Below are 25158 nucleotides of genomic sequence, written 5' to 3' on the forward strand. Positions count from 1 at the left end.
GTGTGCTTGTGCTAAAAATGCTCTTCCTAGGTCTCCTAAGCATTGAATAATTTGGATGGTTGCCTAGCCTTGTTACATTGCTCACTACACTGCAGATGTATGTCACCATCCTATATATTAGAGCGATTCTAATTGGGGTTGTAAGGGAGGAATAGAATGAGAGTGAATTGATGTGTTGACACTGAGCTTTGAAAGAACAGTAAATAATTCATAGCACTGACTTTAAAAAAAAGTTTTGTGTTGACACTGGCAGAAATTCAGTTCAGTCAGTTACACTTTAATCACTTACTAGTCAAGTCCATGAAGCATTCAGATGTTCTCTTTCATCATTTAAAAACAAGTTTGACATCCCAACTGTGGCTATTTCTTGAGGCTTTTTAATAAGAGGAGTTGATATTAGTCAAGCCTTCTTGGCAGTTCCAAGTACAACTGAAGATGTTAATTTTATGCGCAAAATCAATACTGCAAAGGCCATATGTATTCTCTGACTCATTTGATAGTAAATAATTTCCTTGTGCCATTAATGATGATTAAACTGTAGAAAGCTTAAACATTTTCTGTAACATGTGAGCAGTAATGTTAGCACAACAATTGTTTTATAATGTAACACAATTTAAATTCATAGAAGTTTGCTTAATGTTTTATTCATGAGGGTTTCACTGCATTTACACTAACATACAAAATTATGCATCTCATATTTGAGGGAAGTATTAAAAAAATTCAGAAGATTCAGCTTAGTGTCATGGCTCAGACACTAATCACAGACCTATATCAGAGCTATACTGGTCTCAGTACTGCACAAAAGGATTGCTCCAGAGAAATCTGAAGTGAGACAAAAGACGGAGAGGATGGAAGAAGCAGCTGACAGATGGACACAGGATGGAAGGAGAAACCCACACTGAAGCAGGTGGAGAGTCCTGAAGGAACCATAGCTTGTGAAGAGCCCATATTTAAGCATTTTTGTTTTCCTGAAGGACTGCATCCCATGGGAGAAAACTGATCCAGAGCAGGGGGGATCCTGAGCAGGCAGGAGGTGTGGAGAGGATCTGTTCTGGACCAGTCACAGCTGCCCCTGCTGCCCTGGGGGAGGTGTGGGAATCCTGGGGGAAGGGGCACAGTGCAACTGATGAGAGAGGAAAGCAGAGGCTTTGCAAGCCTCATTTGTCTCTGCTCCTCACTACCTAAGTCTAATTGACAGTAAATTACATTCATTTCCCTCACGTTGGGTCTGTTTCACTTGCAGTGGTAATTGTTTATCAATGTCCCCTGTCTTTATCAGCATCTGTGTGGGAATTTGGCCTTAGGTTGGTGTGAGTTATCTGTGGCTGGTCTTCTAATATTTTGTTGTGAGACTTGTAGTTCTGCTGAGGTTGGATACTGGAGGAAAGGAGGCTCAGCATGCTGGTTTCAGCTCACACAGCCACGTTAGCTCCTGTGTTTCCTGGGCTCTTTCTTTCAAAGAGCTTCCTGATAAATTCAAAATGTGGGAATCCTAGATACTGAAAAACCCGACTCTGGGATGCCTCCAGTAGTGTTTGAATCAAATAGATTGAATCTTTGTCATTTTACCTTCATGAACATTACATTCAGAAAATGCTTTGTTTTAAAGTTTTTGTGGTTTTTGAGCAGTATATTTTAAAGCTATAAGCTGATGCTTGAGAATGTGTAAATATTCCTGCTGTGTGAGTGCTTTTATGGTGTGTTGAAGAGTTTTATTTTACAAAGACTTATAATTATCTATCTTAGCATAACTGAGCCATAGACTTATTATATTGTTTTTAAATACTGCCCCTTTTTTTGCCTAGCTATTGAAGTAATAATTCTGCTGGTCTCTGAATTACTGCAAAAAAGTTGCTTTTGTGAAAACTCTTTGTCAGAACATAATATAACATCTTACTGTTTGCAAATCAAAATATAACCTAGAAATAGCACTAATTGGTGCCATAAGAAATTAGTTCCAATATTAATACATACAATCTTGATAGAGCGTTTTTCTTCCTAATTTAATACCAGCACTTTTTTAGTTTGAATTATTATCTTGTGTAATCTGAAAAAATGTCTACAAATAAAATTGTTGGGTTTTAGGGGCTCACTGCAAAAGGAAGATCTTACTGGTGTTGTCTAATTTTGTATATTTTTTCTTGATTCCTTTCCTGATTTGGCATGTAATCTTTTAAACAGTTAGAAATGGGAATCAAATAAGTTGCATCACTAATATTTGTAATGATTTGTCCTTTAAAATGAAATATTAGTCAAACCAATATGGTATTTTGGTTGACTTATGCTATAGTTACAAAGAACCTCCTAATTCAGAAAAGTATCAGTATAGATAGCACCATCTGTGAAACATTTTCTTCCTAAAATGCCTCTATTTTTAAGCAGTAGAGCAGAAGGCTTTATGTGGTGGCATTAATGTTGAGAAAGTATGATTGATGATGGTCTTGTCACTTGAAATTCATTTCAGGTGTTGTGTTCCCAGTGTTAACTTGAAGTAATTCACTGTAACATAAATGGATGGTTTTTATAATATGCACATACAAGGTTAGTAAGGTAATAACTTAGGCAGTGTAAGGTAAAACGTGATTACAGCAACTTTGTCCTCTGAATCTCTCAGGGAAAGTTTGCAGTGAGAATTTTGCAGAGAAGCAGCTGGTCTTGGTTTCTGAGTATCACAAGGTCATTGTTTAAGGCACAGGTCAACTGAATAAAATGGTGATACTTTGAGTGGGAGAAGTGATATTCAGGGAAATTATTTAGAGAGAGTGTGTGTGAAGAGAAGACTGAAGCTTGTGTGTGGACTTGTTACTGGACTTTGCTTTGTGGCTTTTTTTTTGGCCGTTGTCCCATTGCTATTTTCTAAAATACATCCTTCAGTGTTTTATCTCCTCTACTAATTGAAGTACATATGTTCCTTCTAGAGACCACATAGATTGCTAGCATAAAGTAATTATAAATAATGTTGGAAGGCTAAATGAAATTTGACTGTATTCAATATTTTTTCTTTATATTTTATTCTCTTGTCTTCTTGCATCTTTTATACCAAGTGTAAGAATTTGTTAAGTACAAAATTTGCAACATAAACATTTGCTGTGGTCTCTACATAGTCCTGTCTAGTCTGATTTGTATGAAAATGCTTCAATCTTCAAATCCACATTGATTTTTCATAATAGTCAAGCTAACAAAACAAGATTTGCAGTACTTGAAGCATGTGGAAGGCTTGCCTAAGTAAGTTGTTCCCCAAATTTCAGAAAAAAAATGGAATTGAATATATTGGTTGCAAATGCAATTTTTTCTTTGTTGTGTGAGAGATGTGATAACCTGAAAACTCGTCAGTTAATTTGGCACCTATTAAATGTAATTTATTAATATACTGGTAACAATAATTTGCAAATTATGCACTTTAGTCAGTGAGAAGGAACTGTAATAGCATATGCAGTTGGTGAGTAAACAAAAGTCTGTATCTATCTGGAGTTAATTTCCTCCACTGTACTCTGACTTAGCAAGTTTATGGAGCAAGCAAAAAGAAATGGGTTCAATCACTAAAAATTGTGATGACTGCTTCTCCAATTATGTGAGTCTTTTTCACACATTTTGCAATAAAATATGGAGAATGGCTGTTCTCCTTAGTAAAGTGTTATGATGTCCTAAGCTATGGAATGTACATTGCACATGTGACATTAGCATGTTTGTTGCCATTCCTACTAATGATAAAGATTGGCTGACCTTTGGGGAAGGGCTAAATTTTAAATCCTTTTTTCAGTCAGAAGGAAAAATTGGAAATGACTGTCAGTAGATAAAAATCAGACTTGAAATAAATTGAACACCTGGTACTCATCTCAGGTCTTGGCAGATTAACTTAGAGAATCTTTTTAGAGGTTGGAGCACTCCTTAAAGCAATGAGTGGCAGACTAAAGTATGCACAAGTTTTATCTCAGCAATGCCTTTGCCAAGATGTGTTTCAAAGAAATTCTGCTGTAAACTAATTTTAAAAAGCTCCACTAATTTTACTGATTACACAGCTCGAGTGTTTTGAATTCTTTTAAGAAACAAGTAGCAATATGCTTTTTGAACTTACTGAATATTTATTTTCAGACTTCAAATATAGATTAAGTGAATATTTTTAGAAATGCTTATCACTGTCAGTGTTGCAGTAGCTAATTTCTGGGTGGCCTCATTGTATAACTTTCCATTTTACTGCAGTTTCCCAAAGGATATTTCATATGTTAATGTATTGCTTCTTCAATTAATTGCTAATCTGCATACCTATGCTATAGAGACTTTTTTGTAGTTCTTGTAAATGAAGATTATTTTTCAGAATAACCTTTTCTGAATAATAGGGAAGTAGGGTATGTTTCAGAGGCTGTATGTTAGAACAGAATTTTTATAACAGAAAATATTCCTGAAATATTAGCAACATTGTTGGGGAAGATGAAACAAGAAAGCCTTATAAATATGATTGCCTGGTAAAAGATTTTGAGAATATAGAAACTATAAGTGAGATTGAAATGAAATCAAGCTTTGAGGTACCAAGCCTTAGTTACTGAACAACTGGAAAACAATGGTATTGCTGGCTGAAGGTAATCCCCTTTTGATGAAACAATACTCTCTGCTTGCAGACAGGTGCAAGGGTCAGAGCAGACCCTATTGGCTTGGCAGAAGGGGTCCAAAGAATAGTTTTTAGGGTTTAAAATGTAACACAGTATGGTAGTGTCATGATTCTTATAGGCTGTATGTAAATGCTATAGGATTTGTATATTATTTGACTGGTTAGTGAAAATTAGAATATTCAGCACAGAAGGAAATTTATTGTATTGTAACTGGAACTTGGCTCTCTTACTCTTGCCCTCTCTTACTCTTGCCCTCTCTTGCTCTTGCCTCTCTCCCTCTTGCTCTTTCAGGCCTGCTCTGAGCTGCAGCTGACAGCTCTAGGCAGGGCCCCTGCACCCACACCCTTTGTAATAAACTGTGTGTTCCAAGAGCTGACTTCAGAGATCTCTCATCTCCGTCTGTCCCGACCGTCCTACCAACCAACACTCTGACAAACATGATTTAATTAGGCTGCAAATATGAGCTGGAGTAGTTTAGCTTGGCTGTAGTAGCATTGGAATCCTGCCCCTGTCCCTTCCCAGCTGTGCCTTCATTTTGCACCTCTGGCTTGAAAAGAAGCAGGTCTCTACTTGGACAGTGACTTGTCTCCAGGAAAGCATCAGGTGCCTCTGCACTGCCTGTGCTCTGCTGCCAAGCTCCTACTGGATCATCACTTTCCTTCTAGTGGCCATTGACCGACCTGCCTCAGGAGTGTACTGCTGTAGCCCTGAATGTTTTGACTGCAGGAATGTTTTAAAGTAGGGTAATCATTGACTTGGCCTTTCTTTTGATTGGATTTCCTCTTGGATTATTCCACAGGTCCTACATGAGTTATGTACGTTTGGTAGTGTCAACATACATAAATGTTTTCTGTCATCTCATTGGTCTGATGATACCTGTGTGAGGGAAGAGACAGAAAAGTACTAAAATATAGATATTTTGTTATAAAAATGGATTTTGGAAGGTGATGATGTATTTGGAAGTCTCCAGTTCTATGTGAAATTTTGTAAAATTTTGCATGTGCTTTATAGATTTTTGCAGGGACACTGAATTAGCTGTCCAGTGTCCTGAGTTGTAGAAAGGCAGAAAATAAGGTGAAGTAGCAGGGAAAAATAGACCAATGAAGATCCGCAGTTTCAATTTACATGTAGCTTGTGAAAGATCTTTTTGGCTGTAGTTTTTTTTCTGTATTTATGTAAACAATACTGCCTTTTTATGTAAATACTAGTGTTTCTCTGTTTGTAAGGATTGATGTTTAATTTAAATAATCTGTATTCTTGAACAAATATCAGAAAGCAAAGGTCTTTTTATTACCATCTGTTGCAAGTTAAGCAAAATGACCTGGTTCATTAGTGACTGCAGCCTTTCTTATGTATGTACACATGGAAAAAAATTGATTAAATTTGGATGTACCGCTTAGAGCTTTAAGTAAGAGAAAAACCAATGCATTTTCCCTGGATTTTTTGTAGCTACGATGGCAAAGTGAGGTAAAGGGTGTCCTGTTACTTGATTTCTTAATCCCAAACATTATTTATGTTTCTTTTACTCCATCCTTTTGATTTATAGATGGTGGAAATAAAATTTTAAAAAATGAAAATCCCAACACATTCCCCCTTCCCCCGCCCACCCCCCCCTTTAAAACTGAAGTGTAAATCAGGAGAATTTTCTTTGGGGATGGTGGAAATGTAGAATTACTTTTTTTCAAAGTGAGTAGACTGCCACCAGTTGTCAGAGTGAATGAATAAAACTATTAATCACTTCTTACTCCAGATGACAGGCTTTTAAAGTAATTTTAGGAAGAGTTGAGTCTCCCAGGCAGTATTGTAGAATGCTAGGCATGTGGCACCCCTTGTTGACAGAAAGTAAATACTTGTTTTTCAATAAAAGTTCATGATAGCTCATATTGCATAGGCAAGTAAATAAAAGAAATGTAATAGGAGGATGTAAATGAAAAAAGTGCTATGAATTAATTTAGCATATATTTAAATTTAAAATCAGCTTCTTATCTGTCTCACACAATACATTTTGCTATGTTAGATACTTTAATAAGTGTGATTTCAAAAGCAAATTATACTATTTTTTCAAAATGGGATTCTAAACTTTACTGAAATTCTTTCCCCTTATTGTTGCTACTGAACAAATGAAAATCTTGGGGTGAATCTGCATTTAAATTTGGTTCTCTGATGTTCCTGTCTAAGAAACAAAAGGCTTTGGAGAGCAGGCATCTTGATGCCTGTAGTTACCTTTTCTTTCTTCCCTGTCAGTGCTTTTATCACTCATAGTACAACCAGCCAATTTTAGACCAACCAGTTTTAAGTAGTAAATCCCGTTGGACTTTTGATCTTAAGTTATTTCAGGAGGAATGAAGAGGGGAGTGTGGTGGATCATCTGATGATGTGCTTTTGTCAAAATTTAGGCTGGGGTATAATCCCTGGTTTTCATCATTAGTGCCCATTCTAGTGGAAGACTATTAGACACATATTAATCTATGTATTTTTCTTATGTTACAGGATAATTGCTGTTAGAGCCTGGAGTAAGAACAGAGATTACTGAACTAATAATTCGAGAGGCAATAATAAAAAAAAATTTCCAAGCTACATGTTTTTAAAACCAGCACCATGCTTAGATCTGTGACTTTGGGAATTTATAATGGCTCCAAGACAAGAGTAATTCTTATGAAGTCCACAACTGAGTACTTAGCTCTTAAGAGATTAGAAATTTTTCAGGCACGGATTTGGGATATTTGAATTCAATTGGTGCAAGGGAGAATATATCATACATGGCATGGGCATAAACCTGTGCTCTGCTAGATGTGGAATACAGGAGAATGAAAGCTCCTGTCCTGCTCGGTGCAGGGTGCTCTGCCAGAACTGCTGGAAATCTGTGCAGAAGCTGTGTGAGGGTCATTGTGAGCACTTCTTTCAGGTGGATAACTTTTCCCCAGGCATGAATACTATTATGAGCATAAGGATATGAGATATTTGAAAAAAAGAAAACAATTTTATTTTCTTTCGTAACATCCTTTGTCTTTGTGACAGTGTCTAGAAGCTAAAGAGAATGTCTCAGAAAGAGAAGCTGCTTTTGTTTTTGTGTTGCTTCTTTTTTTAAAATATTTTTTATTTTAAATATGTAGCTCACCACAAAAATGTAATACTGTGTATAGTAAATGGTAACGTACTCTCATCTGACAAGTGATTACTCTGAGCTCAGGAGTAGTTCTTCAGCTTTTCTCCTTAGGCCTTTTTTTTCCTGAATGTTGGGTAGGACTATCGAAATCTAAGTCACAGTCACCAAGATTTTCCCTGGTCACTGATGTGTGTTCCTTCAGCCACTTAAATAGCATAGCAAAAGCAGCCACAGTGGGATTATGTGATGTTGTTGCTTGAACTTTTAGTACAAGTGTTACATTTTGGATTGAGCGTAGTTCATCTAAGCAAACAGTAGTTTCAATGTATGCTAGCAAAGTGCCCTGGCAGCAGAGAAGGTCAACAGTACCTTGGGCTGTATTGACAGAAGTGTAGCAGGTAGGTAGGGAGAAACCAATTCCCCCTTTACACTTAATAGACCACATCTAGAATATTATGTCTGGTTCGGGGGCTCACAGCACAAGAAAGATGTTGATAAGTTTTGTAAAATTCTACCCTTTTGGTTTTCTCTGTGTGTTGGTGCTGCCAAAGTTGAACCTCCTGCTTCCCAGATTTTCAGCTTTTTTCTGGAAGAGCTCCAGTGAGTTGGCCATCATCCTGTACCATTCTGTTGTAGGTGCAGGACTTCTCAGTTGTGCTTGGTGAATTTCAATTACAATTAGTCACCTGAATTTCTCCTGCAGCCAGGGAATATGGTTGGCACAACACAAGCCCAGGCAACACATGCAGTGTAGAACAGCCCAGGCTTGGCTTACTCAGGTTTACTGTAAATAGAATCCTTAGCTGCTTGCATTTTACGGTGGGCAGTGAGCTGGTTAGCATCACTCCAACCTTCCAACAGCTTTTCAGCCATCTAATTTAACCTGGACTATAAAATTGCACCTTAAATACAGGGATCCAGTATCAAAAGTCTTGTCAAAGCCAAGGCAAATGACATCTACTGTTCCTTACTCGCAGATGTACTTGTTTTTGTGACAGAAGGGAGCCATATTGGTTAAAAAAAAATATTAAAAGTGCATTTCAAGAATTCTAAGCTCTGTGACTTTCCCAGGGTCTAGAGTGAGACTGCCTTGTTTCCCACTCATCCTTATTGCTCCCTCAGAAGATGGATGGAGGACTTGCCTTTAAGTCATCAGGAGCCTCTCCTGATTAGAGTAGCCTTCCAGTAAAGGTGGAGAGTGGATTCATAACTTCAGCTCTCAGTACCCTCAGGTACATCCTGTCAAGTTTCAGAGACTTGGCATTAGAGCACATTTCTTGGTAGATCTCCTGCTGAATCCTTTTTGATTACTTGATAGTTCTTTGCTTCCTTAAATAATCTTTATAAGGTGTAAATGTCTTGAAATTTATCAGTAAAGATGAGTGAAAAATGTTAGAATTGCTCTCAAACTTGCATTTGTCTCTATTTGTGGCATTACTCTTAGAAGTTAAAATACATAAGATCTAATTGATTTCTGTTTACTTTTGGAAATTTGGAAAGTCAATATGTAATACTCCTTTTTTTTTTTTTTGGTTTACTATGTCCTGTAACTTAGCAAACATAATTAAACTATGCACTTTAAATATTACATGGAAATACTGTAGCAATTAAATTTCAGTGTCTGCATAATTGGACTCAAAAGTTTCCTGTATTTGCAGGATTCAAAGCATGGGAATTTGAAAACACTTTTGGATAATTCTATCACTTTTCAACTTAGATTTCTTTGCCTCCTGAAGTCTTTATTCAGCTCTTTAAAATGAGCTCTGTGAATGCACTGTTTTGTGTGTTGGGCTCAAATTTAAGGAAACTTTCAGAAAAGCAAGCTCAGGCAAATTACTAAAAATCAAATTCTATGTATGAATTTTCTATCCATGCTGCTGCAGTTCCACAACTTACATCATGTGGTCCAGCTGAACATTTTACCCGCTGAGTGTGGAGTTTGGAGCAGCTTCCTCAGTTTGGTGTTCTGTGAGCTGACTCTATGAGCGACGGTGGCAGGTTTAGTTCTGGTCAGCACACGGGTGATGCAGTGAGGACTGGGAGCCTTCCTCTGAGCCTGGTGTGGCTAAGGCAGGTGTGCCAGGCGTTTTCCTGCAGGTGTGGCTAAGGCAGTACCTGCCAGGCGTTTTCCCTGCAGGTGTGGCTTAGGCAGTACCTGCCAGGCGTATTCCTGCAGGTGTGGCTAAGGCAGTACCTGCCAGGCGTTTTCCCTGCAGGTGTGGCTAAGGCAGTACCTGCCAGGCGTTTTCCCTGCAGGTGTGGCTTAGGCAGTACCTGCCAGGCGTTTTCCCTGCAGGTGTGGCTAAGGCAGTACCTGCCAGGCGTTTCCCTGCAGGTGTGGCTAAGGCAGTACCTGCCAGGCGCTTTCCCCGCGGGAGCGGCGGGGCTGCGGCTGCAGCTCCGGGCGCGGCCGGCGGAGGGCGCGGCGGGAGCGCCGGACGGGCGCTGGGGCGGCGTTGCGGAGCCGCTGCGTGTTTGGCATCTCTAGCTCCGTCTGTCACATCTGGTGCATGCACAGCTTCCAGGCTCCTGGGTAATATTTTGTTTTGTCCATGATGTTAAGACTATACAGGTTAATCTTGCAGTCAGTAGACTCTATTCCATAAGACTTAGCATCAACTAAACCAAATACCTGACCGTAAATGAGCAGTTACATTTTTCTTGTTTATTATTGTTTAGACTGTTTACCATTGATTTCTATGGTCAAATCGTTGTTCTTATTTTCTTTCCCTAGTGTTTTAGTTAATTTTCTTCCTGATGTCGTTGTATTTTTACTAAATGGACATATGTTCCTTTTTAAATAATCTATATTAAAAGCTTCTTGTAATGTTTAAAAGATGAGTGGTTCTTTCTCTTTGAATATTTTTTACCAGCTGGTGTTGACCCTGGAAAGTCATGCTATCTGGATTTACCAAAAAAGCAGAAAACTGTTGCTCATTAACTTGCTACTCATTTGTTTCGAAAACTGTTCCTGTTTGCCTGTCTTTTCAGCTTTCTGAGGTCATTGCTTGAGCATTTCCATCAAGTCCTCTATAACCTGAAATACTGCAGATGTATCATCATCAGTGGACAGCTGGCTGTAAAAGTCATCCTGAGTTTAGAGTGTTGTTTTTTTTGCCTTGATATGGTTATATTCATCACATCTAGCCTTAATATTCTAGTTTAAGATCTCTGTGTTTGATTTTTTCTTGCAAATATTGTGTATTGCATCTCTGTAGATACTGTTTTACCAGCTGGATATTTAGAGCATTGTCCTGCATTCAATATTGTAAGAAGAGCACAGCCTTTTCCTGGTACTCTGGAGCCACAGTGGCACAGGGGTTCTGTCACAGATTTTTATTCTTGTCAGCTATGAAGTTGCATGTCAGGTTCCTTGTAGAAAATATATATTCCAGATTTTAGCTAATATCTCAAGGTTATATCTAAAACTTTTCAAGAAGAGAACGTAGCATCTACAATCTTATTTCTCCAGACTTGTGTTCTACTTGAATTCTCTTCATTTTCAGATGTAGCTTGTGTTGAGTTGTGTGTTCCGTGCCTGGTAACAAATGCAATTCTTCAGCAAGCTTAAAAAAAGCAAACCACAATTCTACTATAGGCTGCAATAAAAGTAAATAAATAAAGCATGTTACTTATTCTTTGTAGAGCCCCAGCCTTAAAAATGGTTATGCTAGGTGGTAACTGTGCAGCTTAGTGCAGAGGTAACAGGATTAGTGACATGTGGCTCTAGTACCTTCTACAGCATATCTGTGTTATGCCAAGGTATGACTGAGAAGTAGATGAAAGTAGCAGTAGAGTACCATGATAACATGGTGATTTTATTCTTAGGTAAAAGAATACCTATCTCTAGTGGTATCTCTAGTGAAAGCTGTGTGTGTTTAGCACATGTGGAGGCATGTACATTCTGAAAATCATTCTGCATAATATGGCTTTTCTGCATGTGGACTTAAATGTAGTGCAAACATAGTTCAGATTTGCTTCTACTTCAGCTCACGTCTACCTGACTTAAATGGCAGTATAAATTTAGGTTGTCTCACACTTCAGGAACAAGCTGAAACCCTGTTACTGTCTGTGTTCCAGCTGGTAAACCAATGAACAAATAGAGGCTTGAGTGAAAAAGCCTCCAATTCCAATTTGGAATGCTTCTGCAGTTGTCTGCTCTTGCAGCAAGATAAAGCAATAAAATAGCTTTGAAAAATATTTGACACATTTTCTGACATAATTTGCCTGTAAGCAACGAATCCTATATAGCTCAGTTTTGCTGTTTTCCTCCTGTAACAACATTTCCTCCTGCAGTTTGCAATGGTCTTTCTCAAAATAATAAAACTAATAAGAGGCATAGTACTTCCTGAGTAGTAGAGATCTGACTTTATAAACCATAACCCTGTTAGTGATACCTTCGCAGTAAAAATTCTTTTCTGTGTTTTCCTGGATTTGCCATTTTAAGCCTTGTTTGTGGAGTTTCATCCAGAATAATAGTATATAGTGTATAATAGCTGTATACACTTGTGCACTGTGTTTAATTAAAAATATAGTTTAATCGGCTCTTATGATGTGGTTATGCAGCATTAAATTAGTAGGCCCCACAACTGTTAAGAAACAGGCATCTGTTTAAAAAAACCACACATAGCTGAAGATACTTTTAGCACTTGTAAAGATTTTTTTCATGCCTCTTGCTGACCGTGGACACATGAAACTGCCAGCTTGTAAAGGAGAAGGACAGTGTCAGGTAAATTTACTTCCTCTTCTTTTTAGAAAGATTTTATTTATCTGCAAGATAAAGTAAAAGATCTTTGGTATATCAAGTGCTTCTAAACCAACCTTAAAACTACACTGTATGAGTTAAAACAGGTATTTTAAGTTTCTCAAGCTAGTCCTAATGAATTATATTTTTCTTACAAAAAAAATTAGTTGCTATTTATTGATATATCTAACAGTGCATTTAAATTTTTGTAATGACTAACGGAGTTTTTAATTTATAGGTATATATTTACACAAGTATAGTATTTTTATTATTTAAAACTCAAATCAAAATAATATGTAATTTTAGGAAAATGAAACAGACATCAGTATTGTCACTGAATTTACTACACTGTTAATTAAAGTACAAGATAGGTGTCACTGCTGTGGTCAGTCATTATGGAGAAGACATATTCACTTCATGTTTGAATATTGAAGTTTTGGATGTGTCATTCCTTAAGCAAGATTTGCCGCATTAATGAACCAGGGTGAATGGTGAGAATGGTTTATATTTTTGTTGGCTTATTTTACCTTTTCACGTTACCCATCAATCCTAAGTACTTTTCTCAAAAAAGGTGAGGATTTACTCAGTCTTTGTTAGATGAACTAAGTCTTTAATAATTCTCAGGAACACATAAGGAAGATTAAATCCAAACAGACTATTTTAGCCAACCATTCCAACGTAGTTCATTCTGTGAACTTAAAGTTTATCGGGTTTTGTGGATAATAGACTGTTGTGTAAAGTTCTTTTGTTTTGAGTAGAGGGAGTTTTGTTTGGTTGGTTTTTTGGTGGGTGTGTTTAAGTGTACTTGGTTAACCATTAGGACTATATGAAAAATAGTTGCATTTTTATTGAAAACATATGTGGGAATTGACAGAATCTTGTTTCTGTTTATTTGGTGACATACTAAAATGAAGCATGCTATTTTAAACATCTTTGCTGTGTTTTGGTTCGAGAAATACTTGAGATATTTTTAGGATTTGAAATGTAATATTTGGGTTAAGTAATGATGTTTTATGGAGATTTTCTTGGTTTTTATTTTAAATTTTGTGGCATCTAGACTTGACTGTTTAGCCTGGTATAGCTTGTGTTCTGTTTCTACCCAGAAGTCCTGATGGAATTCTGTAATTTTCCTTGCATGTTGCTTTTGATCTCTCTGGTCTCTTTTGGTCCCTTTGATGCTTGTTTGGTGCAAGGTTGGCATGTCTTACTATCCACTTGTATTCCCATAGTGGCAATATTATTGAAAAATACTGATCTGGCCCGTGGTAGCTTCACACTGTTGAAAAGTGCTTTAGCAATGGTCAGCTCAAGAGCAAGGCAAATGCTCCCATACAATATCACTTTGTGCTGTGGATAAAGGGGCCTAATTTGGTGAAAACTGTGATCCTTGTCTTTATCCAAGTTTCAGACTGTCTCAGGCAAACAAAAATTATATAGTCCATTGCCTTCTTCATCTGGAGTACTTTATAGATATAACATTCAGTGAAGAACAACTGAAGTGGCAATAGATGTCAGAGACAGAGCTGAAGTGGCTCTTTCGGAAAATAAGAGGTATTTGGCCTTAGTTGGCAGAAAACAACTTCTTGATAGATACTACAGAAGAGCCGGTCATCTTTAATACTGCTCCACTGGTAGTAAATTTTCTGTACTTTTTGTTCATATATAGATTATATAATTGAAAAATATAGTAAAATATAAATAATTGGCTAATTAAAAGCAAAAAAATGCAATTGAAAAATCAGCATGACAGCTTAGTATGTCTTTTAGAGTGTACGTTAAGAACATTGCAATCTCTTAAAACACTAAAAACACTACACGCTGGTTTTGATTTACTCTCTTCATTTTCCTTTCACCCTATACCACTTGGTAGGGCTGGGTAATGGAATTGGGAATACAGGAGTGAATCTGAACTTGGGGAGAAGAGGAGGGTCACAGCAAGGTTGCATTTTGGTTTTTTGTCTTTGTTTTCCACCACACAAATCTATATTTATTGTCAATACATGAGCATTTCCCCAGGTTGGGTCTGTTTTGCCCATAATGGCAATTGATGAGTAATGGACTTACAGATCTATTTTCCTCCCACTTTCCTTTTAAGTATGTGAATGTCTGGGTGGGAGTTTGGTGCTTAGCCAAGGTCTACCCACCAAATGGTTCTATGACCAGCTCTCACGTTCTCTGAAGTCAAGAGAGTTACATCAAACAGATTTCCTCTTGTCAAGCTGTGGTTAGTACATGGACTCTGAGCAGGGCACTCACAGGAAGGGTCAGGTCTTGGCTGGTGCATAGTGGTTCCCTCTTGGGGTCAGCCTTTCGCAGTGTTCAGTGTTCATGGGTGAGTCACCTCCTGCTGTTCAGGGCTATTATTTTTTATTTATTTGCTGCATTCTAGTTTAGGCACTTGGCATAAGCTGTCAGAGGCCTCCTTGGGGATGTTGTCTCTTTGACATTCTCTATGTCTAAAGCCCACCTGCTGTTGTTACCTGAGGTGCTGTCACTGGTTTGCATTTTGCCTCAACGGTAAGAATGCAAAGCTCTTATGAGTTTTATCCACTCTTCTTGTTTTTGTCCTGCCTATGCCTAAGCCATTAGAACCAGGCAGATATCAGGCAAGCTTACACCGCTTATCTGTGCTTTCCTCATTTTACCAGTGTATACTGGTATCATCTAAGCTAGAGCTGGACAAATGTTGTCAAATTCCTATCTTCTGAGTGACACTTCCAAGCACACCTGGACTATACACAGTTAATTCTGTCACTTCTCGAAGGCATTAGGAACAGAAAATTTGAATAAAGGAAGATAAGGATGTTTTGTTGCATGTGTTTTTCTATTTTGACTTAGTGAATTGACCTTAAAGAAAAGAGTTTATATTTTAGATAAAGAATTTCTCATTTAACTTTGCTTTCTATAACAACATTCTCTATAAGCTGAGGAGTGAGTGTGATTGCTCTGGCATTTTGTGGGAACTGTTTTCTGCTTTTTCCTAATCTCTTCCATTATCTCTTGCACATAGATGAAAACAATATGATTTTCCCAGCCTTGGTAACCTTACTGTCTCAGATAATTTTCCTCCTGCTTGAATATTCAGTACAGGCTTGGTCATAGTAAAGTCACAGGTTGTGTGAAAATAAGCTAAATTTCTTATGCAAATGGACAATGGGCTTTCACATGACTTTCAGTAACCGGTAGAGAAAGTGTTGTAAAAATCAAAATTAAAAAAAAACTGAGCAGGTTTGCAATCTGTGCTTTTACGATCATAAGGATGATGCAATATGCTGAGTTCTTTAGGAGGTATGCTTAGTAGGACTTGTGAACACTGTTTCAAGAAATAACAAAGTAGCTAATGGGTATATATTAAAAAAAATGTCACTCAGTTCACCTGGTCCCAGTTTAGTGAGGGCTTTGGAGCCATTTTGGTGTCCAAGGGTTATGCCAAACAAATCTGCAAAAAAATTAGTAAGCTGACTTTGAATGGTAAGTGGTGTTTTAATTTTTATTTGCTGTTGCTATGCTGATAAACTACCCAGAACATGACTGGTATGATATGTATTAGATCTAGTAACTTCTAACTTTTGATTCGTTTTATACTATATTTGGCTTTGCTGAACTATGTAGAAAGCAGCTTTTTATGTACTTTATGTACGCTTTCTCTACATGGGTTATTTTCTGTTATGAGAGCGTGCTGCAAGTAATTGTGAGCAGCTTAGAGATCCTTTAGGGCTTTATAATTACTCAGCAGCCATAGTGAAACAGATTTGATGCTAGCAGCAAGAGTTCCTTGGCTAATATAAATACTTGAACTACTGATTACAGCCTCTGATCCTCTGCCAGTAGTAATTACATCCTCTATTTCTCCGCCCTGAGGGTGCTGAACTGGTGTAACTTAGGAGAAACCAAACTTCTGTGCTCTGTTGACAGACACTTGGCCAATACCATTGTATATTTTCATGGCTCTCAATGGATCATAAACTGTGGTTTGAAGAATGTTAGAATGATACAAGAATACAAAAGATATTTGGTAACAGGTTTTGCTTAACAATATGTTCTTTCTGCAGAAAATGGATACCAGCTATGTTCAAAGACTAATGTTTGCAGAGCACATTCTTCATAAAAACTCCTTTTCAGTACTTCCTGTATTTGAAGGCATTACTGAAAGGTAGCTTGCCTTACCTTCTGAAATGCACTTGCACTACCTGATGTAGTATTTATTTGGGTTGGTTTTCCTTTGCACATTGATCTGGCTTCAAACAACTTGTATCTTTCAATCGTACTTTTGGTTGATGGACTCCATAGTCTTTTGGTGCCTGTTTTTGTGTGTGTGTAGTTCTTGAGAAGGCCAGAGATGTCTGCACAGTGTATGTGTGTATGAGGAGTACATGGCCAGCCTGGCTGTGTGAGCCACAGGCCTTCATGAGGGTCAAACAGAGGTCCCACTTCCATAGTTAAATTCTAAGGCAGCAATATTTGTCTTTTATAAATAAGCAGCTGTTTTGAAGAGTTGCTTTTCTGCTTTGTGAAATTTACTCCTTGGGGAAGTGTTCTTATGTCAGAGTGTATTTGTTTATTCAGAAATAAAATATTTGCAATAATTGTAAATGCAAATAATAATTTAAAAAAATATTAGAGCTCTGCATGTTGGAGTTGCTAGTAGTTTTCTTTGATACAAGTGTCCTTTTCTGTTTTGGAAAAAAAAGACTTAAACATTAACTCTTACTCATGTCTGAGGAGTGTTGTTGTTACTGGCAGTTGAGAGTTAATGAAATAAAATGTTGGAAAATGATGATAAGTAGGCTCAAATTAATGCTGGGTTTTAGCTGTATGAAATTTGAGTGCCTGTCATGTTTTCAGCTCTACTCACTAAAGATAAGAATGTAATCACTGGTACTTGAACATATGGGAAACTGGGGCTTAAAACTCTGTCAAAGGCTGGCAAGATTTGATTTTACTTCTTAATAAAAGATAACCAATATTTTAAAATATGCACAAATGAGCAAAATCGTTCCAAATGCATTTTACTTTTAAGAGATGAATATTTTCCCAAGTTTTAGCAACAAAACAATTATTTTCAAGCAGTACCACATATTGAGAGAATTAAACAATTGAAATTCAAATGCTGCCTTCTGAGTTTTCAAAGTGAGATTGTTGTCATGCAGGCTGTTGTAATGAAATCTTTTCTATGTTGTTTGTTACTAAAGATCAGGTATGGAATTCCTAAGGTTTATTTAAACTTATTTGAAATTGTATAGTAAATTTGTCAAGGGAAAAAAGTAACTATATGGAGATTTGAGAAGCTCATTAAACACAGAAAAGTGTTTTGCAATAGTATCCTCTTTCCTTAGATGTTAGTGTGTCTATCTTACTGTTTAAGGACTGAATAAGAACACAGCCTTGATAAGAATCAACCTCCCTAAGTACTCCTGGTCTTTAAGAAAAAGTGATTTTTAAGATCTTTTTTTACTATTTTTTTTCTTGAAGGAAATCTAAGAGTAAAATGGTCTTGCTTCCAAAAAAATCCCTGCATTTCATCCTCCTGAAAAAGGACTTCACGGTCTTGTTAGAATTTGTTCGGAAAACCACGAGTAACTAGAGAGAGAGAGAGAATGGAAGCTTTTATGTGCAAAACAGGAAGGCTTCGTTGTTCAGAAATATTTTGTACTGTATTTTGGGCTGTATTATGTATTTGGTTTTCAGCAGGTTACCCAGGGAGATGGCAGAGTCTCCATTCTTGGAGATATTCAAGCCCTGCCTAGACAATCCTGGTCAAAGAGCTCTAGATGACCCTGCTTGATCTGAGGACTTGGACCAAATGATCTTCAGAGGTGGTTGGACACATTGTGAATCACAGTTGTTGAAAACCAAATGCACAATACATAATACAGACAGTGTTTTTTGCTGTTCAGATGAGATCTCCTGTGTTTCAGTTTGTTGCCCACATTTCATGTGTGGTCACCCATGGAAAGAGCCTGGCTCTGTTCTATTTGCAACCTCCATTTGGGTATTTATATGCATTGGTAGAATCCTCCAGAACCTTTTTTCCTTCCCACTGGACAGTTCCAGCTCTCCCAGTCTTTCCTCATAGGAGATGTTCCAGTCCCTTCATCTGTGTGGCCCTGTGCTGGTCTTTCTCTGGTATGTCCATCTCTCTTTTAGAGAGGAACCTAGAACTTGGACAGATAATTGATTCCCAGTAGTAAAATCCTATTACTAATAAAATCTAAATATCTCTTCTGAAGCTCTGTAATAAAACTGATTTATAGTGCCTGATTTTTATACAGTAGCAGACATTTGTTTCCTGTAGTGCATAGGGCTTTATTTAAATGGGGTTTGCAAAGATAAAACAAGTTTTTAACTGAAGGTTTTTATGAAGGCCTACATTGATGAAGCCCTATAGTACTAATGATGACTATGGAAAATGAGCTTTTAATCAAGTATATAGGATGGATATATAGAGGGTTGTTTCTTCTCTCTTTGATGATACAGTCTTCAGCATTGGAGAACTTTTGCTAGTGTGGTTGTTCTGAAAGCATTCTGGAACACAGTGCTAGACTGATGAGGTCTGTGATGGGAAACACCTACCATGGTTTGTGACAGTGACTTTGAGGGTCTTCAAATAATAATCTTTCATCCATTCTAACCAATTGCTTCCTGTGTGGTACTGGCCAGTAGCTGCTACCAAGAAGAGATTTTATGAAGAGATTTTGGCTTTCTTAATTTCCTTCTCACAAATGAAGTGCAAGGGGCAGGGTGTGTGTGTGAAACTTTAAAATCATGACATTAAGACCCTGGGGAAATCACTGCTGTCTGAGTTACCTTCTCCCACATCAACTCCATGGATGTAAGTTAATTAAAGCATCATTGTATAGTTGAACTGAGGAATACATTCCAGGTCACTTTAGAGTACTGGAATCACCGTTTAGTCTGTGAACCTGGGAGAAGGACTAGAAAGGCAACAAACTGTTCATAAATAACACCAGAAGAAGAAACAAAAGATCTGCATGCAGCCAAAGAATAGTAAGCAGCATTGAAGAGATGAAGAACTGTTTGCTGAATCAGAAGTTCATGGTGAAATAAAAGAAACAATCTCATTTTCCATGCTTGCTGCAAAGGCAAGTGTCCCAGTACACTGTTCTTTTGGTTTGAACATAACTAGGTATCTGGAAGTTGATACAAAAAAAGGACTCGGGTCTAAATTAAAAGTTGAGAAAGCTCTCTGTAAAGGCCGACTTAGTGGTGAAACAGTTGATAAAATCACGGAAGAACGTGTGAGAACAACTATGAGAAGCAGTATTATTTAACAGAAGATTTGGATTTTGCTCACAGGGTAGTTTCTTAAATGTCTTTTTCAATCTACATATAATTAAAGCCTGAAACACACTATGCATTATTGTAAGAAAGATGAAATCAATAACTTGTTTTTTGGGGAAAATATCTAATGAGCATATTCATAACTGTCAACTTCAGCTTTATTCTAGTATGGAAAAAAGTATAAGAGATGAGTTCATTTGCATGCTGTCACCCTCAAATGCAAGTGAAGTGATTATATGCACAAGTAATAATGCTGCAAAACCCAGCAACAGTTCGTTTGGCAATTAAACAAGGTTTAATGATTGAAAAATTTTACTTTAAAGGACTCTAATCCAGGTGTTATTTATACCTCGGTGTGAATATGAAAGCCTAGACATTTCCAAATGGGAAAAAGAAATCAATTACTTTCAGAAGCAAGTGCCTCAGGAAAACATTAATTATTATTCTGAGTGCATTTGACAAATGCTAAGCTGAAATTAGTGGACTTTGAGTTTCTTCAGCGTTCTTAAAGTATGAGGTAAATATCTAGGACATGCTAGCAAGGACACTTTTTACAACTCTTAATTTGTTTCTTATATAGAAAATTTGTAATCTGGCAGTTTGAATTAACTGGCAAAATGAAAAGAACACATTATATATGTAATATTTATAATTTATAATATATATTTTGCAACATAATTTATATTTTATTATACTTGTATATAGATTTTAAATGTTTAGATACAGCATCTAAGCAACATTGATAACTATTGTCCCCTGCCTTTTAGAGTCAAAAAAGAAAATGAGTGCTAATAATGTAACTTTTTTTCTTTTGTTTGATTGTTTTTTAAATAAGTTAGTTGCTGCCTTTGATTTGCTTTCCTTAAACATAGAAGGCCACTTAGTGTTTCATGTGGTTTTCTTTTGGCTAGCTTGTTTTACTGTGAGCAGGTGTGTGTGTGAGGAGTTGGTGGGGAGTTTTATATAATTAAATAACAAAACAAAAGCAAACACACAAAACCAAGTTTAGCCTTATAATGACACTCATAACATCCACTAGGGATTCAAGAGGGAAATTTTTTCCTGTTCATTAGAAATGTCAGAATTGTTACATTTGTACTAGGAGCCCAGTAATGCTAGTCTGTATTATTTATTTCCTTTTTTCATAAATTTGGTGGTACTAGATGGAAATAATCTAAATGCTTTATGATTTAAATTAAATTAAATTATTAAATTAAATTAATTTAAATTAAATTATATTGATCAATTAAAAAGAAAAGTTTCATAACGTTGAAAGCATTTTTTGCATAGTTTTGTTAGTTGTGAAGAATGTTATTTGCTGTTATGTAGGTTGTGTGTTGTGGAATAAATGTATCCTTAATTGTTTGGTGTGGTTTTAATTGAGCATATTTCAGTGTACGTGTTGCTGAAATAACTTTTAATAGCTGAAGAAGCCTTGGCAAAAATTACTTATTAATTTTGTACAGTGCTTGAGATTTGTAAGATGCTGTGAAAGGTTAAACCACAACTTTTTTCAAAAGAAAATTGATCAGTATTAAAATGTCAACTGTCTAGGTTCAGCAGCATACTGGCATGCAAACACTGCTCTCTCATTCCAGGTTCCCCAGCTGCATAGTATTTGCATTGTGACATTTTCTAACATTAGCTGATGTTTCAAAATCAGTCAGTTTCTGTTGGTATGAGACAGCCTGCAGCTTAGCTGGATGTTGAACGTGATTGTCTGGAGTATAATTAACTTGAATTCTTGGGTTCTGGCAATATCTGCATCTCATGACTTCTTAGTGCAAAATCATACAAACCAGGTAATATAATTCTGAAATGTCTTTTAAAAAATAAATAAAGGCAAACCAAAGTAATATTAAGGCTTTCTCAGAAGTACAAAACCTTTCTCTTGGACTCTATAAACATTGAGTCTGAAATTTAATCTAAAACAAGTATTTTGGTGCCTGGTGCATTTAAATGCCTTACTGGAGAATTCATATCCTTTAATACTACATTTTAGAGAATAGCCAGCTAGAATTCAGATTTTGTTTTAACGTTTTCTATTCATAAACAATGCTCCTAATCAGAGAGAAATGCATTAAGAAGTCTTTTGCGACTATTACTTCCTCTGTTTAGGCTGAATTCTGTAATAAAATGTACATGAAAACTATTTTTTGTTGCTGAAGGCAGATTGCAGTGGGAAACAGATTTTACCTGAATGATTTATGTTTCAAATGTCATTGTATGCTAGACTTTCCATTTTTATATAAAGGCATGGCCTTATATATGGACTCATGAACTCTGTGTAAGTGGAGCTGAGACTTAAAGACTATTTGTCATAATCTTGCTGGATATTCACAGAATTCGTGTTCAAGACTAAGCTGGATGGGGCTCTGGTCTAGTGAAAGGTGTCACTGCCCATGACAGAGAGTTTGGAACTAGATGAGCTTTAAGGCCCCTTCCAGCCCAAACCATCCTATGAGTCTATGTTGATCCTGTGAATGTGTAGAGTACTCTGATATGTGTGTAGTGTATCCCTAAGAATATAGTGAATATTATGACACTATGAGTAGAACTAAAATGTTTCTACAATATTGTTTTTAACCTGTTCTCTATCTTAAAATGGGAATGAGGAGAGGAAAGCTTCCCAAAGGCTTTTGTAGCATCTTCTGAAGATTGTTTTTTCTTTTGATCAAATGTATACTCCAGAAGGATAGCAAATATAGATAAACTAGGGTTAAAGAAAAAAAAAAACCTGAATTAATAGAAAAACTTTTACAGAAAGCATCTTACTGTCTTCTTTTGTTTCTCAGTTGTTCCCAGTGAAGGGAGAAAGCTGGGAACTGTTACTCTGACTTTTGGATATGGCATGGCTACAGTATAGTCAATTAAAAAACCATAAATGGTTTAGTTACATAAAATTTGATATTCTGTTAGATTGGTTACATTTAGATAACATCTTAAAATGATGGCCAAACAGATCTTCAAATAAAGTTTATCTAGTACTAATGAGTTAGTTGGAACAAGTGTGCCTATTAATGTTAAACAGCTCTTAAACAAGTGCCTATTAATGCTAAACAGCTATTGCTAAAGGCAGTTTCTATTTCAAAAAGTTCAAGAGAAAGACCTGACTAGTGCTGGATTAGTAGAACAAAAGGTAATTTTATTTCATTTCACTAAAGGTAATTTCTAACTGTATACCATTCCTTTAGATGAGTTACTGCACAGGTACTACTATCATGTCATATTTTACTCATATCCTTGTTTCCATTTTTATGGAAAGAAGCTTCTACCTTCTTTCCCTCTTGCACTTTGCTTCTGTTCAGGCTCATACTCAACTGGGTGATGCATTTAATGGGAATAAATAGCCCATAGTGCATTTCTTGGGTGCAGATAGGTCTGGCAGTAAGTTGGGCACACGCCCTGCAGAGAGACCTTGACAAATTAGAGGGCTGGGCAATCACCAACCATATGAACTGTAACGAGGGAAAGTGCCAGATTCTGCACCTGGGATGGGGCAGCCCTGGTTGTGTGCATAGACTGGGAATGAGAGGCTGGAGAGCAGCACTGTGGAATGAGATTTGGAGGTCCTGGATGATGGAAAGGCAAATCTGAGCCAGCAGTGCCCTGTCAGCCAGGAGGGCCAGTCCTGTCCTGGGGGCATCAGGCCCAGCATGGCCAGCATTGTCCCACTCTGCTCTGCACTGGGGCAGCCTCACCTCGAGTGCTGGGGGCAGTTATGGGTGCCACAATATAAGCTGAAGGAAAATGTGCTCTTTCAATTAAAGTTGTTCAAATATTTTGATGAGGTCTCCTCAAGTATGTTTAAGGAAAGCTATCCTTAGTGTTAGGTAGAAAAGAGCAGTGTCATGAGGATACCACATCTTTCTGAAATTAAACATTTGAAATAACTGGATAAAGTGTTTGTTCTAAGATTTGAAAAGTGTTAGATCTTATTTTCACAACACCATGGTTTGTAGAGAACATTACCTTGTCCAGGCAACATAATTGATGAAAATGAGGACTAATTTTGCTCCTAAGATTTGAAGATTCAGGAAGATATTGGCTGTGTGGATTCTCCTTTGACTTCAAGGGATTGGTTTTTTGCCCTTTAATGGTAGATCCTGAAACTGCCAAGCATAGACCACCTCTTCTATACTCTTTCATTGCAGTGTCAAGAAAAATCTTGCTTAAAGATCACTAAGTCTTGGTTATGCCTTAATTACTACAAGTCTCCTAAATTAGTTTTAAACTAGTGTTTCTGATAATTGATAGTGCTTACACAGAAATGTAGTTTATTTTATATATAACTTTGATAATAATGTTGATACTTTTCCAGGTTTTGAATGCTTTTTTTTTTTTTTTTTTTTTTTTTTTTTTTTTTTTTTTTTTCTGCTTACATCATTATTCAGTCAGACTTTCATAAACACCCTGTTACAAATGCAGGCTTTTTTCTGCTTAAATGCAATGTTTCAAGTGCTGCATAGAGAAAAATGCTTGTCTTATGTAAAATTATACCTATGTGTTTGAGTGTGCACACAAATACTGTTTTCTATATCTAAGTTAATAATGGAGAAAGAAATAGACGGTATTTCAGATGGTTCAGTCTTTGTTCTGATAACTTTGATTGGTGTTTAGAAGGCTTCCAAGTTCTTTTCAGAAATAATTTCTGATTTTCTGGTTGTGTTTAGAACAAAGTTAGAGGGTTACTTTATAGGGGATGTGAGTATAGAACAATGCATATATTGACTTTTAAAAACTCAGTAGTAGGAAAATGAGTGTTTTTTTCTAATAAAAACAAACTTCTGAATACATGCAGAGTTTACTGAAGTTTTAGTGTATCATATGCATTTCAGTCTAGTTCCATAAAACGAAGGAATGTGGATCATGCTGTAACTGCCAAGACAGCTGCCTTCCTTAAAAGGAGGATGCATGGGTTGCTGAGAGTGCCAGGTTACCATTTTCTGCAGCAGTCAGGTGGGCTGAGTACCTTTGGGATACCTGGGCTGAGCAGATCCGTGCTGTGAGACAGTGACTGCTGCAGCCCAGAGCAGCAGCAATGGCCCCTTCCTCCTTCCCTGCTGTCCCTGTGTTCAGTGGCTTCAGCCTTCCCTGGCACACAGCTGCTTCCAACCTCCTCTCATTTATTTGCTGGATGGTGCTGCGAGCGTGAGGTGCAAGTTTCAAATTTGATCCCAGTCTGAGTTCTGCCCAGAAGCAAAGGTTGTCAAGTTGATGTAACAGATGGGTGGTCTTTCAGGAGTTACATATTTTTAATTAGTATGTATAAAAATTAATTTAATTAATACTGCATCCTATTTTTGAGTTACCTGTGAAATACTTCAAAACTTGATCCTTATTTATACAGTGTGAAATATCTTGAAATTTCTACTTTGTTCAAAGGTAGTTTTCAACAT

General features: G+C 36.9%; 1 protein-coding gene across 1 annotated transcript in view; it reads left to right on the forward strand.

Moving 5' to 3' along the window:
* PRIM2 (DNA primase subunit 2) overlaps positions 1–25158 on the forward strand; it is an 89668-nt gene that overhangs the window by 26938 nt on the left and 37572 nt on the right. The gene's annotated exons all lie outside the window — the stretch shown is intronic.

Source organism: Lonchura striata, chromosome 3 (assembly GCF_050655825.1).
Source record: "Lonchura striata isolate lonStrDom1 chromosome 3, ASM5065582v1, whole genome shotgun sequence".
Classification (NCBI taxonomy): domain Eukaryota; kingdom Metazoa; phylum Chordata; class Aves; order Passeriformes; family Estrildidae; genus Lonchura; species Lonchura striata.